General features: G+C 45.7%; 1 protein-coding gene across 23 annotated transcripts in view; it reads right to left on the bottom strand.

The window, feature by feature from the left end:
• Window positions 1–17,504, bottom strand: part of DLGAP1 (DLG associated protein 1) — a 993,959-nt gene that overhangs the window by 107,850 nt on the left and 868,605 nt on the right. The window lies entirely within an intron of this gene.

Raw genomic sequence — 17,504 nt, forward strand, 5'->3', positions numbered from 1 at the left:
TTCTGAAGTCAGTACTAAAATCTATACCAATTTACTCTACAAACCCCCATCCTCCTCCTCGATGGCTGAGTGTTTAATAAAGCCAGGTACTTTACCTATAGTCTCACCAAATTAAAAACAACCCTGCATAGGAAGTCAGGATCTCGATTTTGCAGATGAAAAGGAGGCTCATCTGGGCATGCCCAGCAAGGTGGGAACGCCCCTTAATTTAGTACTTGAATTTGTCTGCAGGGAGAGGTGGCATCCCCGCACTGTAAATAGTTTCCAAGGTCAAGTTTGGCTAGTGGCTTTTAGAATTGTGGCAGAAGGATGCCATCCTACTCCCACCTGCAGAGGCATCTCAGGTTCTGGAGTTCTGTGCTAACTAAGCCCACCTGTGAAGGATGGCAATGGAGTGGTGACAGGTGTGCAAGGTTTCACATCTTTAAGGAAAAGACAGCTCCAAGGACAGAGTTGTTTGTTTGTTTTGTTTTTTGAGACAGAGTCTCACTCTGTTGTCAGGCTAGAGTGTAGTGGCGCGATCTTGGCTCACTGCAACCTCCACCTCCTGGGTTCAAGCGATTCCCCTGCCTCAGCCTCCCGAGTAGCTGGGACTACAGGAGGGCACCACCACGCCCGGCTAATTTTGGTATTTTTAGTAGAGATGTAGTTTCACCATGTGGGCCAGGATGGTCTCCATCTCTTGACCTTGTGATCCGCCCACCTCGGCCTCCCAAAATGTTGGGATTACAGGCATGAGCCACCACTCCCAGCCAATTTTTTTTTTTTTTTTTTTTTTTTAAAGAGACAGGGTCTTGCTCTGTTGCCCGGGCTGGAGTGCAGTGGTGTGATCATGGCTCACTGCATCCTCTAACTCCTGAGCTCAAGCGATCCTCACACTTTAGCCTCCAGAATAGCTGGAACCACAAGCACACACCACCACATCCAGCTAATTTTTAAAAAACTGTTTGTAAAGACAGGGTCTCACTATGTTGCCCAGGGTCAAGGTCAGATTTGTTAATCCTCCTGACATTGTCTCCTGTTGGAGTTCTGGGTGTTCATTAGTTTATCACCATGCGTGTGATTCACACACTGTACTCAGAAACATTCTTTTTTTTGGTTTTTGGGTTTTTTTTTTTGAGATGGAGTTTCTTTCTTGTCGCCCAGGCTGGAGTGCAATGGCACGCACGATCTCGGCTCACTGCAACCTCCACCTCCCAGGTTCAAGCAATTCTCCTGCCTCAGCCTCCCGAGTAGCTAGGATTACAGGTGTGTGCCACCACTCCCAGCTTATTTTTGTATTAGTAGAGACGGGGTTTCACCATGTTGGCCAGGCTGGTCTCGAACTCCTGATCTCAGGTGATCCACCCAACTCGGCCTCCCAAAGTGCTGGGTTTACAGGTGTGAGCCACTGCGCCCGGCCCAGAATGGAGTAATCTGATGTGGTCTCATAGATAAACACTTCACGTTTGCAAGGGTGTGTGTGTGTGTGTGTGTGTGCGTGTGTGTGTTTTAACTCATCTTTTCCATTCTCTTCCCCACCCCTCCTTTCCCATCTGCTACCCTCAGGCTACAGTTCGACTTCACAGATAGAAAAATAAGTAAAACCTACGGCTGGGCATGGTGGTTCACGCCTGTAATCCCAGCACTTTGGGAGGCCGAGGCGGGCCAATCATTTGAGGTCAGGAATTTGAGACCAGCCTGACCAACATGGTGAAACCCTGTCTCTACCAAAAATACAAATAAATCAGCCGGTCGTGGTGGCCCACTCCAGTAATCCCAGCTACTTGGAAGGCTGAGGCAGGAGAATCGATTGAAACGAGGAAGCGGAGGTTGCAGTGAGCCCCCAGATCACGCCACTGCACTCCAGCCTGGGTGACAGAGCGAGACTCCGTCTCAAAAAAAAAAAAAAAAAAAAATTAGCTGGGCGTGGTGGCGAGTGCCTGTAATCCCAGCTACTCAGGAGGCTGAGGCAGGCGAATCGCTTGAACCGGGGAGGCAGAGATTGCAGTGAGTGGAGATCGGGCCACTGCACTCCAGCCTGGGCTACAGTGCGAGACTCCTTCTCAAATGAATGAATAAATAAATAAATAAAACCTACATTATTTACCTCGGCCTACTATAATTTTGCACTACAGGGTGGCAGCTCCATGCTAGGTACAAGCTGGGTGCCACGCTGCTTTGATGCTGCCCAGGACACTGGCCTAAAAGTGTGTCTGCAAGTGCTCTCTTCATTCATTCAAGCTCTGCCTAGTACACACTTTTTGGAAACCATTTCCCAAAATGCGTGTTCTTATACCACATTTCCCACACACCAGATAACCAAGACAGTGCACGTAACATAGCTTGAATTAAAGAATAATCTTGTTTTGGCCGGGCGCGGTGGGTCACGCCTGTAATCCCAGCACTTTGGGAGGCCGAGGTGGGCAGATCATGAGGTCAGGAGATCGAGACCATCCTGGCTAACAGTGAAATCCCGTCTCTACTAAAAATACAAAAAATTAGCCAGGCGTGGTGACGGGCGCCTGTAGTCCCAGCTACTCGGGAGCTGAGGCAGGAGAATGGCGTGAACCCGGGAGGTGGAGCTTGCAGTGAGCCGAGATCGCGCCACGGCTCTCCAGCCTGGGCCACAGAGCGAGACTCCGTCCAAAAAAAAAAAGAAGAAACTTGTGTTGGTAGACAAATAAGTTAATGAACTGCAGATATAAATAGATCGAGCACTAGATATGTTTATTATCTCAAGCACAGAACCGCCTCCCGGTGCGGATTATAGTCCCGTTTTCAAAAGGAACCAAAGAAGGTACAAGCAATACGATTTTATTTTGGAGGGATTTCTAGCATCATAGCTCAAAGATGTTATTAAGTATCAACTCTGAAAAAGCAACTATAAATACTGCAAATCGACTAAACCAGAGGACACAAATATATCCTGCGTGTTGTGTGCTGGACTGTGGTTGAGACTTCATGCTCGTGCTCTGGGCTCATGGGGGCAGCTGACTGCTCATAATTAAGATTGCTGTTGCCGCTGCCTGTGTTCCAAAGAGAACACAAGAGGACAGAGCTAAGGTGTAGGAATGCGGAAAAACTTGCAGAAACTAGAGCTAGTCTTCGGATTGAAATGAATTACCAATAAAGGGCTGGGGAAGTGGATCAAGGGGAGGGAAGCGTTCTGATGGCCCCTGCTCCGAGGTTCAGCCCATTTGCAGTTGCTGATAACCTTGTCAGGTCACCAGATAAAGGCAAGTCTTGTCACCCTCAGGCACCTGGCTGCGAAGTAATAAAACGGTTGCCTTATCATCTAAAGGTGGAGTTAGTCAAACCTCAGCCCAGGGTAATTATAGTAAACTGAAATTGCCTGTCCTTTACAACAAAAAAAAGGGGAGGGAGAGAGAAAGGAAAAGGGCTTAAGGCAGGAAATTGTGTTTGTCTTTCTCCTGGGATTTAAAAAAGAAATGAGCAAAACAGCAAGAAGTTTTCCAGGGAGTGAGAAAAACAGCCCGGCTAGACTCCTCTCACCCTGGGTTAACAGGATTGCTGACAGATCAGGCCCACGTGATGGTCAAGAAAAGAGGCTCAAGCTGATGAAAATCCAAGAAATCTTCTTAGGAGCCTTCCTTTCTAAATGTAAATGACTGAGTCATTGCTTTGCTAAGGAGGGAAGGAAGTTACAATCACACCAAGTGACTCATTCATTGCTGTTAGCTCCGGCAGTTGGATAAAAAGTTTTAGCAAAAGCAGCAACAAATGTACTTTAAATACTAGCACAGTAAGGGAATTCCTCTCTTTCAGGATGAATGCCATCCACACAAAAGAGCTCCTGTTGACATCTCATTTACAATCTCCCCCAGGACACAGACAAGACCCTTTCAATAAACCCAGCTCAGAAACACCTATTGTTCAAAATCTTCAACTCACCACAGGCTACCACCACTCCCTATGGCTTTGCAAAATTAAAGATTTAGAAGAAGGATGGGGACGGTGGAAGCTATGAAAAGAGGCAGGAAAAAAGTCCCTTTGACCCGATGCTGTCAGAGAGCGTGCATGAAGAAGAAAGTTAATGGTATTTCCATTTATATAAGAAGCGCCTAAGAAATGCCTGTGACGTTCATGAACTAGTGATTGTGAATTCCAAATTTGATGCCAACTTTATGTGTAAAGAAGCTAACTCTTGCCAACATCGTGGCTGAATGAACAGCTGGGGCTATGCTTAACCCATTCCCAGCTTACAAAAGCCCCATGGCAGCTGCAGCGAAGCGTCAGGTGAGTCTGATATGTGCTGTCTGTTTCCTCGGGGATTTGAAGCTTGCCTATCCTTTCCAAGTGGAATCTTGTGCCTAAGTGCTAGAGCCCACTCCTCTCCACTGATTCCCTTCTTTCCATTTCTGCCATTTGCCTTCTTCTTTTAATAAAACTTGGACATTTTCTGGAGTTATATGTTTTTCTTGGGATGTACTTCAAATTAAGGAGCATATTTATGTTTACAAACACACACACACACACACACACACACACACACACACAAGAATCGGGCATTTCTCAAGTGGTGATACCTTTACCCTTCTTAGTTTTCACTTAAGGTTCCCCATCTCAGTACACGATCCCTTTGTCTGCCCTGAGTTCAAGCCAAAACTCGGCATTATCTGTAAGCACTCCTTTGGCTCCTTCTCTCTGATCTCTTAAATCCCTGTGGAGTCATTCCACATCCTTCTGTGCATCTTTCTGCTTCCCTAGATCCTGCAGTTTTAATGTTCTCTTCTGGAGTATCACAGCAACTTCCTTAACTCAAGGTTTCTCCAACTCTGACTTGTCACTTAATGGGTAGTGAAATCAGATGAGTCATGCAGTTTCACCATTTAGAAAATGCAAAAGGTTAGGTAGAAAATGTCAGCGTACATCCTGTGTAGAAAAAGTAAGTCTTGTTGTGAAACTTCTTTCAGTTTGTGTGTGCGTGTCCCCGGATCTGTGTACATACTGGGCAACAAAGAAAATGCATTTTGTAGGTCAAAATATTTGGAGAAATACTTTTCTACTTAGTCTCACTGGGTCTGTTTTTCTCTGTTTCCAAACTATTGCGTACACTTAGAGGAAGAGTGGAAACCCTCCAGCAGGTCCTGTCAGTCTGCAGTTTACAAATCTGCCCTTCTTGGATAGGAGTTCCTGCTCACCATTTTCAGGTCTCAGAATTCTGCCTCCTCCTGACCACTTTTCCTTTAGTTATTCAACCCATCAAGTTCCCTGGGTTTGCATATGCAATCGATTCCTCGTTAAGGATATTCTTTCCTCTGGTTTTTCCTTCAGATATGAGCTTATGTTTGACCTCTTCCAAGAAGACATCAGGAATGTCCTTCTGAATGCCTTTCCTAGTTCTCATGAGAACACAGCAGTTTTTAATCAGGCAGAGCACTTATTACATTATAATTATCTTCTTGGTTCCCAACTGAACTTTTAAGTTCCAAGTGGGCAGTCAGTAAATATTTATTGGTGCATTAAATGCTCCACATTTTACACAGTTCACGTTTGCTTCCTACAAACCAATTTGGATAGTTATTTTAAAGTATCTTATCTCTAGTTCTCAAAGCTTTGGTTTCCTTTAACACTTAAATATCTCTTGCATATTTTCTTTTCAAACACTGCTTGGTTAATTTGCAAATTCATTGGACTCCTTTCCTTAAAAATCAAAATAATAAAACTTCAAGAAAGCTGTTTGACTTCTGGCCAGTTAGTCACCCTCTCTGAATGTCAGATCTGTAAACAGGAAGGGCAGAATTCTGATCTCTAAAATCCTCTCCAGTCCACTACTCTGACCCTCTAACTTGAGCTTTCTCCAGAGAGGTTAAGTGACTTTTCCAAGGTCACGCAGCTTTTTAGCGGCAGGAGATTTTTTGCCTGTCCATAGATTTTTTTTTTTTTTTTTTTTTTTTGAGACGGAGTCTCGCTCTGTCACCCAGGCAGGAGTGCAGTGGCGCGATCTCGGCTCACCGCAAGCTCCGCCTTCCGGATTCACGCCATTCTCCTGCCTCAGCCTCTCCGAGTAGCTGGGACTACACGCGCCCGCCACCACGCCCGGCTAATTTTTTTGTATTTTTAGTAGAGACGGGGTTTCACCGTGGTCTCGATCTCCTGACCTCGTGATCCGCCCGCCTCGGCCTCCCCAAAGTGCTGGGATTACAAGCGTGAGCCACCGCGCCCGGCCGCCTGTCTATAGATTTTTAAAAGCTAGCAGTAAACAAAACCCAAAAAGTTTACCGCGGAAACAGGGTGCCACGAACAAGTTTGTGTGAAAGAGAATTCATGAAGAAATAGGAGACTTCAAACAAAACACTAAAATCAACAACCACCATAGTGGATTCCTGCCTAGGCAGGTCTGGACATTAAGAAAAGAAAGGTCTCGCTGTGGTTTGCTATTAGATGGAGAGATATTCAGATTTCATTTTCAAAATGAAAGTGAAAGATTAAAGAATTTTGGCATCCTGACCCTTTGTAGAGGCCATTCCTCAGAGGCACAGTGTGCAGACAAAACTATCCTAGAGGTGCCAACCAAAACAAGCTAATGTCTGTCTCATTCCTGAGCCCTGGTGCCTTGACCAGTAACCACGCTCAGGAAGAAAGCTGCAACTCGCCAGGATGAAATGTGGCTCCGGTTCTTATAACCCTTCCCCCCTTCCTTCCCCTGCCAGAACCACACTAAAGAATTCGCTGCTCTCAAAGACAGACTTTTTCATTACTTCCTTACATTATAGAGTTTGGGCTTAGATAACCAGTTGTATGAGTAGCAAGTCAGAAATACAACAGCAGTAATACTTATTTCTTTCCTTAATGTAATATGTTGTACTTCATAAGCCACCATATGCATTTGTTGCTTTTCCCCCTTCTACACTGACAAGCAGTTTTGCTTTGTTTGACAGAAAAGTATGGTAAGAAGAAACTGAATTTGAAGTGGATTCTTACAAAGGAAAAAGAAAATCACTATGTAACTGTATACCAAATTACTATGTATGTGAGGTCCCAACTTTGACATCAAGTCATTACAGCCAGGTGATGGGATTATGGGTGATTTTTACTTTATTCTTTGGGCTTCTCTGAATTTTCCTATTTTTTGAAAAAGAACCTGCATTATTTTGTAATTATAAAAAAGTACAAATAAGAATTATACACACTATTATTTCTTCACTGCTATGACATGACTAGATTATAATTTTTTTTTTTTTTGATACGGAGTTTCGGTCTTGTTGCCCAGGCTGGAGTGCAGTGGTGCGACTTCGGCTCACTGTAACCTCCACCTCCCGGGTTCAAGCAATTCTCCTGCCTCAGCCTCCCCAGTAGCTGGGATTACAGGCACCTGCCACCGTACCCGGCTAATTTTAGTAGAGAAGGGGTTTCACCAAGCTGGCCAGGCTGGTCTCGAACTCCTGACCTCAGGTGATTGATACACCTGCCTCGGCCTCCCAAAGTGCTGGGATTACAGGCATGAGCCATCGCACCCGGCCTAGATTATGAAATTTTTGTGTTACCATATATGTTGCTGTTTGATTTTTGTTTTGAACCTTTTTTATTTTTCTTTTAATTCCTTTGAGACAGGATCTTGTTCTGTTACCCAGGCTCACTGCAACAAGGTGATTTTCCTGCCTCAGCCTCCAGAGTAGCTGGACTATAGGCCGCTGCCACCACGTCCAGATAACATTTATATTTTTTGTAGAAATGGGGCTTTGTTTTGTTGCCCAGGCTGGTCTTGAACTCCTGGGCTCAAGCGATCCACCCTCCTCAGCCTCCCAAAGTACTGGGATTACAGGCATAAGCCACTGCACCCGGCCTTGAGCATTTGTTTTTTGAAGGAAATTTTATATGATTACTACATAAAAAAGGAATACTAAAACTCTCCTAACATTATTTGATATCTCACTGTCTTTGAAAGCTTAAGGAACATGGACCCATACAATGCAGCCAAATATTGGCCGGTAACTCCTTTACAACTGGGCTGCAGCATATTTTATTACCTTCTCCTGACAATTTCTTATCTGGCTACTTATCATTTCCAGAACATACCATCCTTTTGCATGCCTTTACGCCAGTGGCAAACGTTGTTTGCCTCCTCATAACCATTCTCCCTGTCCTGCTTGCTAATGAGACCCCAGTGCTGTTGATCTTTTCCACACAGCTGTGAGTTTTAGGGGTGGCTAAGCCCCTCCCTAGACGTGGAGGCTGAATCTTCACTGGTCTACAAGACAAAGAGATGAGAAGGGAGGTTGGATGAGAATGTTCTGGGAAAGTTTACCTCAGTATTTAAAGCCACCCAAGTCAGGGAAATCCCTTTTCTTCCTCTGGACTTTGTCATCTGCAGGGGATGCTGGAACTGTGGCTGCCATCAGGGGACCACAGAAAGTACTGGCCTAAGAACAGCTCAGCTGGGCGTGGTGGCTCACGCCTGTAATCCCAGCATTTTGGGAGGAGGAGGCAGGCAGATCACCTGCGGTCGGGAGTTCAAGACCAGCCTGATCAACATGGAGAAGCCCTGTCTCTACTAAAAACACAAAATTAGCCGGGTATGGTGGCGCATGCCTGTAATCCCAGCTACTGGGGAGGCTGAGGCAGGAGAATTGCCTGAATCCAGTGAGTGGAGATGGCGCCACTGCGCTCCAGTCTGGGCAATGAGAGTGAAACTCCATCTCAAAAAAAAAAAAAAGATGAGCTCACACTGGGGATGACGGGTGGAAGAAAGGCCAGCTGTCATGAACTTGCTGGTTTTGGTAAATTCATTGCCTGCCCTACCTTTGGACCTGGTATTGTTTGAGAAAATAAATTATTTTGCCATCTTAGTCATTTTGATTTTATTTTTTAAGTTGAATTTGTCTGCTTATTGATTTGATTGGCTTGGCACTTACGCAGTGATTTTGTAGATGCTGTCTATGTGTTGGGGCTCAGAACATGATGCCCTAAAATATGGTGACTTGGCAATTGAGAAAACTGAAGGAGCAAGAAGGTCACTCACTGTGAGAGCTGGCCATGAGGGAATGCTCTGACCTATCTTTGTCTGAAAGTAGGTCATAAGATGCTCATTCCAGAGAGGTCTCGCTCTATACCCAGAGGCAAAGAAGAAGGAACAGACAGCTCTTGCCCTACTGGCCCCCAGTTGTTTGTTACCGTTAGATAATAAATTTATTCTATTTGAAATCTGAAATACTCCAAAGTCTGAAACTTTTCATTTTTTTGAGACGGAGTCTTGCTCTGTCACGCAGGCTGGAGTGTAGTGCACAATCTCAGCTCACTGCAACCTCCACCTCCCAGGTTCAATGATCCTCCTGCCTCAGCCTCCCAAGTAGCTGGGATTACAGGCATGTGCCACCATGCCTGGCTAATTTTTATACTTTTAGTAGAGACAGGGTTTCACTATGTTGGCCATGTTGGTCTCGAACTCCTGAACTCAAGTGAGCCTCAGCCTCCCAAAGTGCTGGGATTACGGGCATGAGCTGCTGCACCTGGCCTGATCTGTAATACTCACCCCTGCAGTGTCCTCAGCCTCTCCTGCCTCAGCTTCCCAAGTAGCTGGGACTGCAGGTGTGCACCACCACCACCAGCCAATTTTTAAACATTTTTTTTGTAGAGATATGGTCTCACTATGTTGCCCAGGCTAGTCTCAAATTCCTGGGCTCAAGTGATCCTCCCACCTTGGCCTCCCAAAGTACGGGGATTTGAGGTGTGATCCACCTCACCCGGGCCTGAGTCTTCCTTTGGAAGGCTGCTGTATCATGTGAAACTTATGTTAAATAAATTTGCTTATTTTTCTGTTATTAATCTGTCTTCTGTGATAGGAGTCTCAGCCACGAACCGAGCGATGGGTGTGGAATAGATATTTCTTCCACAACTGGAAAAGGCTATGTCTGCCTGGTGCAAATCCTGACCTGCCAATTACAAGCTAAGTGACTTTACACTATTAAATCATCTTTTCCTCAGTTTCCTCATCTGTTGAGTTAGGGTAACAGCACCTATCTCATAGTGTGATAAGGCGAGTGAAGAGGTTAATGTAGTGAAAGGGGATAGAGTGTTCCACTTACCCTGTGACATATAGGAAGTAGGTGCTCTTCTTTTTTCTTTCCTTCCTAGATTATGTGATGCAACAAAATTCAAATATGAAAACCATCTTGGAGGCCGGGTGCGGTGGCTCACGCCTTTAATCCCAGCACTTTGGGAGGCTGAGGCGGGTGGATCATTTGAGGTCAGAAGTTCAAGAACAGCCTGGCCAACATGGTGAAACCCCATCTCTACTAAAAATACAAAAATTAACTGGGCGTGGTGGTGCATGCCTGTAATCCCAGCTACTTGGGAGGCTGAGGCATGACAATCGCTTGAGCCTGGGAGGCGGAAGTTGTGGTGGGCCAAGATCGCCCCACTGCACTCCAGCCTGGGCGACAGAGACACTGTCTCAAAACTATCTTGGAAACTCCCGGAGGGTTCTTTTTTGAGGGGGAAAGTTCGTACTTCTAAGATGCTTTGGTTCCTACTGCATGAAGAGCCCTGCAATGAGTGCGTGTGAATGCATATGTTGAGATGCCTTTTCCTAGTGCTTAATATTAAAAATTCATCTCGGCCAGGCACGATGCCTCACACCTGTAATCCCAGCACTTTAGGAGGCTGAGGGGCGGATCACCTGAGGTTGAGAGTTCGAGACCAGCCTGGCCAACATGGAGAAACTCCATCTCTACTAAAAATACAAAAAATTAGCCAGGCATGGTGGCGCATGCCTGTAATCCCAGCTACTCGGGAGGCTGAGGCAGGAGAATTGCTTGAACCTGGGAGGCGGAGGTTGCAGTGAGCCGAGATCACGCCATTGTTCTCCAGCCTGGGCAACAAGAACAAGACTGTCTCAAAAATAAAATAAAAAATTGTTTTAAAAAATAAAAGTTCATCTCATCACTGTTCTCAATTCATATGTCCTCTCCTTCGAGAGGGCTTTAAAAAAAACTAAAAATATTTTACCTCAAAATATACTTCTTTGGCATATTTTTGAGATGGCTGTTCAGAGGGCCCACAGGCAGGAATAGCCCTGCCAAGTTGCCGTTTGTGGAGGAGACGTACATCTGCAGAGAAAATCTGCAGCAGTGAAATAAACAGCCAGGCTTTCTCTGAGGCCCTCCGCCTACCCAGACCTAGGAGAGATAAACTGAGTCTGACACCTTTGAAAATCTGATAGAGAAACACTTAACCACAGACTACCTTCTGTTCTCTCTGAGGACTGCTACCTGTGAGATTTAACACACCTGTGCCCTCACCTTCCCTCTCCCCTCCCTGCCATAACCTATCTTGCCATGCTCTGAGTCCCTACTCCTCAGTAACATCAAGATGGTATAAAAGCATTAACTCAGCCAGGCGCAGTAGCTCAAGCCTGTAATCCTAGCAGTTTGGGAGGACAAGGTGGGCAGATCACTTGAGCCCAGAAGTTCAAGACCAGCCTGGCCCGCATGGCGAAATGCTGTCTACTAAAAATACGAAAAAAAAAATAGCCAGATGTGGTGGCACATGCCTGTAATCCCAGCTACTTGGGAGGCTGAGGCAGGAGAATCGCTTGAACCCAGGAGATGGAGGCTGCAGTGAGCTGAGATCATGCCACTGCACTCCAGCCTGGGCGACAGTGAGACTCTGTCCCTCAAAAAAAATAAAAAAAGATGGTATAAAAGTATTAACTGTATGGTCTTTTTTTTTTTTTTTTTTGGAGTTTTCATATGTATCTTTTTCCTATGGCAGAAGAGTTTTCATAATTTGTATGACTCATGCACATGTGTGCACGTTAGCGAAATTTGTATGCCAGCCAGGTGTGGCATAAGCCTGTAGTCTCAGTTACTCAGAGGCTGGGGAGGGGGGATTGCTTGAGCCCAGGAGGTTGAGGCTGCTGTGAGCTATGATCGCACCACTGCACTCTACCCTGGGCGATAGAGGAAGACCCTGTCTTTAAAAAAAAAAAAAAAAAAAGTGTATACTTTTTTTTCCTGTTAATTTACTATCTGTTTGTTTTATAGACTCAAATTATCAAGGCTTCAGGGGTAAAATGTAAACTTCCCTACAGCTCCCTTGATCACCCAGCTTAGAGCAGCCTCACACCCTCCCATCCCAGGCCCGCAGCCCCCTAACTGATTTGAGATGCCTGGAGAAAATAAAATTGCTGCTCCATCTTTTATAAACTAAAAGTGTTGGGGTGGGGGCAGTGCAAAGTTGCAGCTTGCTCATTCAACCCCGTCCTGACCAGCTCTACCACTGCACCCGCCCCAGCCCTTCAGCCTTCCAACGGCAGCTGTCTCCAGATTCCCTACATTCTAGTTAGCAGCCTTCACTCTCCCCATGACCAAGACCCCACGAAGTCTTTCCAAAGCCCCTGCTTGTCATTTCTGTTAACACGTCCCCGCCTCCCACCTCGAAATTACATAGCAGGACCGGCTGCAGCCCCTGCTTCCTTGCACCTTGGAAAATGGCAGAAATTACCACGCGTTTCTCAGGGCTTGTAGGGTGGACCCCTGCCAGTGGTTTCAAACCTTTTCCATACCTTCTCGATCACCCTCCAGTTCAGAAAAGACAAAAAAGGAAACCCCAAAGAAAATCAAAACAAAAAAACCTACAAGTATGTTTCCCTTTGCCTCCATAGTCAGCACTGATGATTTCCAGCTGGGGTGGACAGCAGGGTGTGGATGGGACCAAGTCCTGTTGCCAAGTTCAAGTACTTGAGAATTTAACATCCCAGACCCTCTCCAAGCTCTGCTGCAGGCCCCTCAACTATATTTCCCTAGCTTACCATGGTAACAAGCCAGAGGACTAGCCCTAAGTGTATCCACTTACATGACTAAAGCTCTATCAAATGAACAAATAATTCCCTTTGCTTTTCATGCCTGAAAGGCAATATTCTATGATGTTTAAGAATATGGCACAGTTCTGTCGTCCCAGCTGCTTGGAAGGCTGAGGTGGGATGATTGATTGAGCCCAGGAGTTTGAGTCCAGCCTGGGCAACATAGCAAGATCCGATCTCAAAATATTAAAAAATAATGTAAGTTTTGGGGGCAGACCTTGATTTTTTTTTTTTTTTTGAGATGGAGTCTCGCTCTGTCACCCAGGCTGGAGTGCAGTGGCGCAATCTCAGCTCACTGCAAGCTCCGCCTCCTGGGTTCACGCCATTCTCCTGCCTCAGCCTCTCCAAGTAGCTGGGACTACAGGCGCCCGCCACCACGCCCGGCTAATTTTTTTGTATTTTTAGTAGAGACGGGGTTTCACTGTGGTCTCGATCTCCTGACCTCGTGATCCGCCCGCCTCGGCCTCCCAAAGTGCTGAGATTACAAGCGTGAGCCACCGCGCCCGGCCTCAGACCTTGATTTAAAAGTGTGTTACCTAGGGAAGGTTGTTAATCTCTATAAACATCTGGTTTTCATTGTCTAAAATGAGGGTAAGAATGAAAAACTTCCTTACAGGGTTGTTGAGAGGCTGAAAGGAAGTAATATATGGGAAATGCTCAGTGTATTAACTCAGTAAACAGCATACAGTAACAACAACATCAACAGTTCCATAAGGGGAATCCCTTCATTTTGACCAGGGGACCCGTGGCCCTTGTGAAAGGTCTGAGAACATCTGAAGCTAACTTCTACACCAACGTGGTCAGATGATGCCATCCCGTATCCATGGCAACCAGATGTCTCTAGTATCTAGTTTAGTGCCAGGCGGGTGGTGTGCAATGAAACAACGGAATCACAGGCTGCAACTCTGCTGTTCAGTTCATTCGTTAGTGGAACCCCTGTAACACACTCAAAATTCTGACTTCATAGGACCTTTGAATTACAGTTTCATAAAAGAAGTTCTGAAACATTGACCATCTCATACATATTTTTTAGTTATTCCCAGATGGTTGTTGATGTAAAAATAAAACAACCAAAACCTTTGTGTTAGATATATCTTCAAGTCTATCACAATAGGTTAGTCCATTTCCTTTTTTTTTTTTCTTTTTGAGATGGAGTTTTTGCTCTTGTCACTCAGCTGGAGTGCAATGGTGCAATCTCGGCTCACTGCAACCTCTGCCTCCTGCGTTCAAGCGATTCTCCTGCCTCAGCTCCTGAGTAGCTGGGCTTACAGGCACCTGCCACCATGCCCGGCTAATTTTTTTGTATTTTTAGTAGAGATGGGGTTTCACCATGTTGGTTAGTCTTGAACGCCTTCAGGTGGTCCACCCGCCTCAGCTTCCCAAAGTGCTGGGATTACAGGCACGAGCCACCACGCCTGGCCTTTTAGTCCATTTTCTATTGCTAATGTAAGAGGAATTAGATTAGGAAGTAGGTTTTTGAAGACAAATTTTCAGCTTACATGAATTGTTGGTAGCACCTCACTTCATAAGTAATATTAGATACAAAACCCTTCTCAGGAAAAAAAAAAGTTAGCATTCTGGAGAAAGGAGTAAAGGAAACAATGGTTTATTGTCTTTTGTTTTGTTTTGTTTGTTTTTCAGAGGGTCTCACTGTAGACCAGGCTGGAGTGCAGTGGCACAATCATGGCTCACTGCAGCTTCGACCTCCTGGGCTCAAGTGATCCTCCTTGCCTCAGCCTCGTGAGTATCTGGGACCATGGGTGCATGCTACCATTGCTGGTTAATTTTTATTTATTTATTTATTTATTTTGAGACGGAGTATTGCTCTGTCGCCCAGGCTGGAGTGCAGTGGCGCAATCTCGGCTCACTGCAAGCTCCGTCTCCCAGGTTCACGCCATTCTCCTGCCTCAGCCTCTCCGAGTAGCTGGGACTACAGGCGCCCGCCACCACGCCCGGCTAATTTTTTGTATTTTTAGTAGAGATGGAGTTTCACCGTGGTCTCGATCTCCTGACCTCGTGATCCGCCCGCCTCGTCCTCCCAAAGTGCTGGGATTACAAGCGTGAGCCACCGCGCCCGGCCTGCTGGTTAATTTTGAATTTTGAATTTTGTAGAGATGGGGCCTCCCTGTGTTGCCCAGGCTGGTCTCGAACTCCTGGGCTCAAGCCATCCTCCCACCTCCTCTCGAAGTGTTGGTATTACAGGCATGAGCCTGGCTAGGAAGCAATGTTGGCCCACAGTGTCCAGTGCCCAGTACTCTTAGGAAGTATGAATTTATGAACAATTAACGCCCAGATAGTTAACAGACCTTGGGTATAAATTGGTTGGTCTGTGTCCAAAGGCAATACAGTTTTATGCTTCATTTTATTACCATCTGTGGAATGGGATAATAACTATAGGATGGCTGTTACAGTGAATATTAAAGACTTAAAATATGTAAAAGCCCTTTGTAAGTTGCCAAGTGCTATGCATATGTTAGGCAAAGCAGCCGCAGCAGCTACCCAGTAACAGTTGTTCCTTTTTTTTTTTTTTGAGATGGAGTTTCGCTCTTTCGCCCAGGTTGGAGTGAAGTGGCGCGATCTCGGCTCACTGCAACCTCCGCCCCCAGGTTCAAGCGATTCCCCTGCCTCAGCCTCCCAGGTAGCTGGGATTATATGTGCCCACGACCACACTCGGCTAAATTTTGTATTTTTAGTAGAGACAGTTTCACCACGTTGACCAGATTGGTCTCGAACTCCTGAGCTCAGGCAATCCGCCCGCCTCGGCCTCCCAAAGTGCTGGGATTACAGGCGTGAGCCACCGCGCCCGGCCAGTTGTCACTTTTTCCTTGCTCCAGCTGAGTAACATTTCCAAACCACAATTCTTCCTGGAGCAGCATAAGTTGTGTTGGCCTTAGCCAGTATTGAACTGGGGTTCCAGGATACCGCAAAGTATTATATACAATTTGCATAAATGTACATTTAGACTGAATAGAAAGGGAGAAAATGCTGCAAAAATTAATATGGGTCAAAAGAAATGGTCTCTAATCATAAATTGCACACTTCCCCTCCCAACCATCCCCAAAACACTCATAATATTTGATACGAAAATACCATGGTGGCAAATAGCTGTATCAAAAAGAAACTATTCTTTCAGTACAGCGTAGGGTGAAGCTGAGTAGATTTTAAGAATTACTGGAGTCTCCCGCACTTTGGGAGGCCGAGGCGGGCGGATCACCTGAGGTCAGGAGTTTGAGACCAGCCTGACCAACATGGAGAAACCCCGCCTCTACTAAAAATAAAAAATAAATAAATAAATAAGTAAAATTAGCCAGGCACGGTGGTGCATGCCTATAATCCCAGTTTCTGGAGCCTGAGGCAGAAGAATTGCTTGAACCCGGGAGGCGGAGGTTGCCGTGAACCGAGATAGTGCCACTGCACTCCAGCCTGGGCAACAAGAGTGAAACTCTGTCTCAAGAAAAAAAAAAAGTTATTTGAGTCAAACATAACTCGGAGAGGAGACAAAATAATTTATTTGTATTTTATTTATTTATTTATTTTTGAGATGGAGTCTCACTCTGTTACCCAGGCTGGAGTGCAATGGCACAATCTCAGCTCACCGCAACCTCCGCCTCCCAGGTTCAAGTGATTCTCCTGCCTCAGCCTCCCGAGTGGCTGAGATTACAGGCGCCTGCCACCAAGCCCTGCTATTTTTGTACTTTTTAGTAGAGATGGGTTTTCACGATGTTGGTCAGGCTGGTCTCAAACTCCTGACCTCAGGTGATCTGCCAGCCTCGGCCTCTCAAAGTGCTGGGATTACAGGCATGAGCCACTGTGCCCAGCCGACAAAATAATTTTTAAAAAGATGCATAAATAGAGTTGATAATTTTGGTGGTATTTGAGTAAATGAGTAGAAAAGCTGGGACCGGAAGGTATAATGTTACCACATAGTTGGTGCTGGTTGGAGAGCCTCTATTTTCTTGACTAGAAACTCACTTCTAAAGAGAAAGAGCACAGATGCCTGTTAACAAATAGGCTTCAGGACGACCCTGTTTGAATTTCCAGCAGGGAGGAAAACTGGGTCACAAAGAGATAATCTCAGGGGTTGCTGGAGGATTGGCCTTGGACACGCCCAGGTGAGGAGAGAAAACACCCAAGGGAGATGTTGACAGCAGAGAGGGCATTGAAGCAAGTCTGGGCAGTAGGAAAAGGGAGCCGATGGAGATGGGGGAGGCCAAGAAACATGCATTTTTCGTTGCTTTGTCTGAAGCAGTGAGCCCTGGGCACACTCGCGCAGTAGCTAAAATTTCTCAAGTCTATCTCTGTAGGCAACTGGAGACACGCTGACAGCCCGTTTCCCCCCACTGGCTCCTGCCCAAATTAACTCACTCTCTCATTCCCTGAGACACTTGCCTTTGAGAGGTAAAAATTTAGCTAGTTCGATAAGAGAATGCATTTTAGGTGGGGAGGGGGCATTTTAGAAGGAATTTTTGCAAACATTTCTTCCCTCAAGGGCAATAAATGTGTATTTTAAAAGGGAGGTTTCTATAAAGTTGGCCTTAACTCCAAGGGGTATTTAAAGTGGGGAGTTTCTGGCACTGCTAATAGACCCATAGTGCAGCTAAGACCTTTCTGTGGCTCTCAAATCATAATGAAGCCCAGGAAGGAGAAATGAAATTGTATACTTTGCCTGTCCCAGGCATAGAATTCTGCTGAGTAATTT

The sequence above is a fragment of the Hylobates moloch genome, unplaced genomic scaffold (genome assembly GCF_009828535.3).
Source record: "Hylobates moloch isolate HMO894 unplaced genomic scaffold, HMol_V3 SCAFFOLD_5, whole genome shotgun sequence".
Lineage (NCBI taxonomy): Eukaryota > Metazoa > Chordata > Mammalia > Primates > Hylobatidae > Hylobates > Hylobates moloch.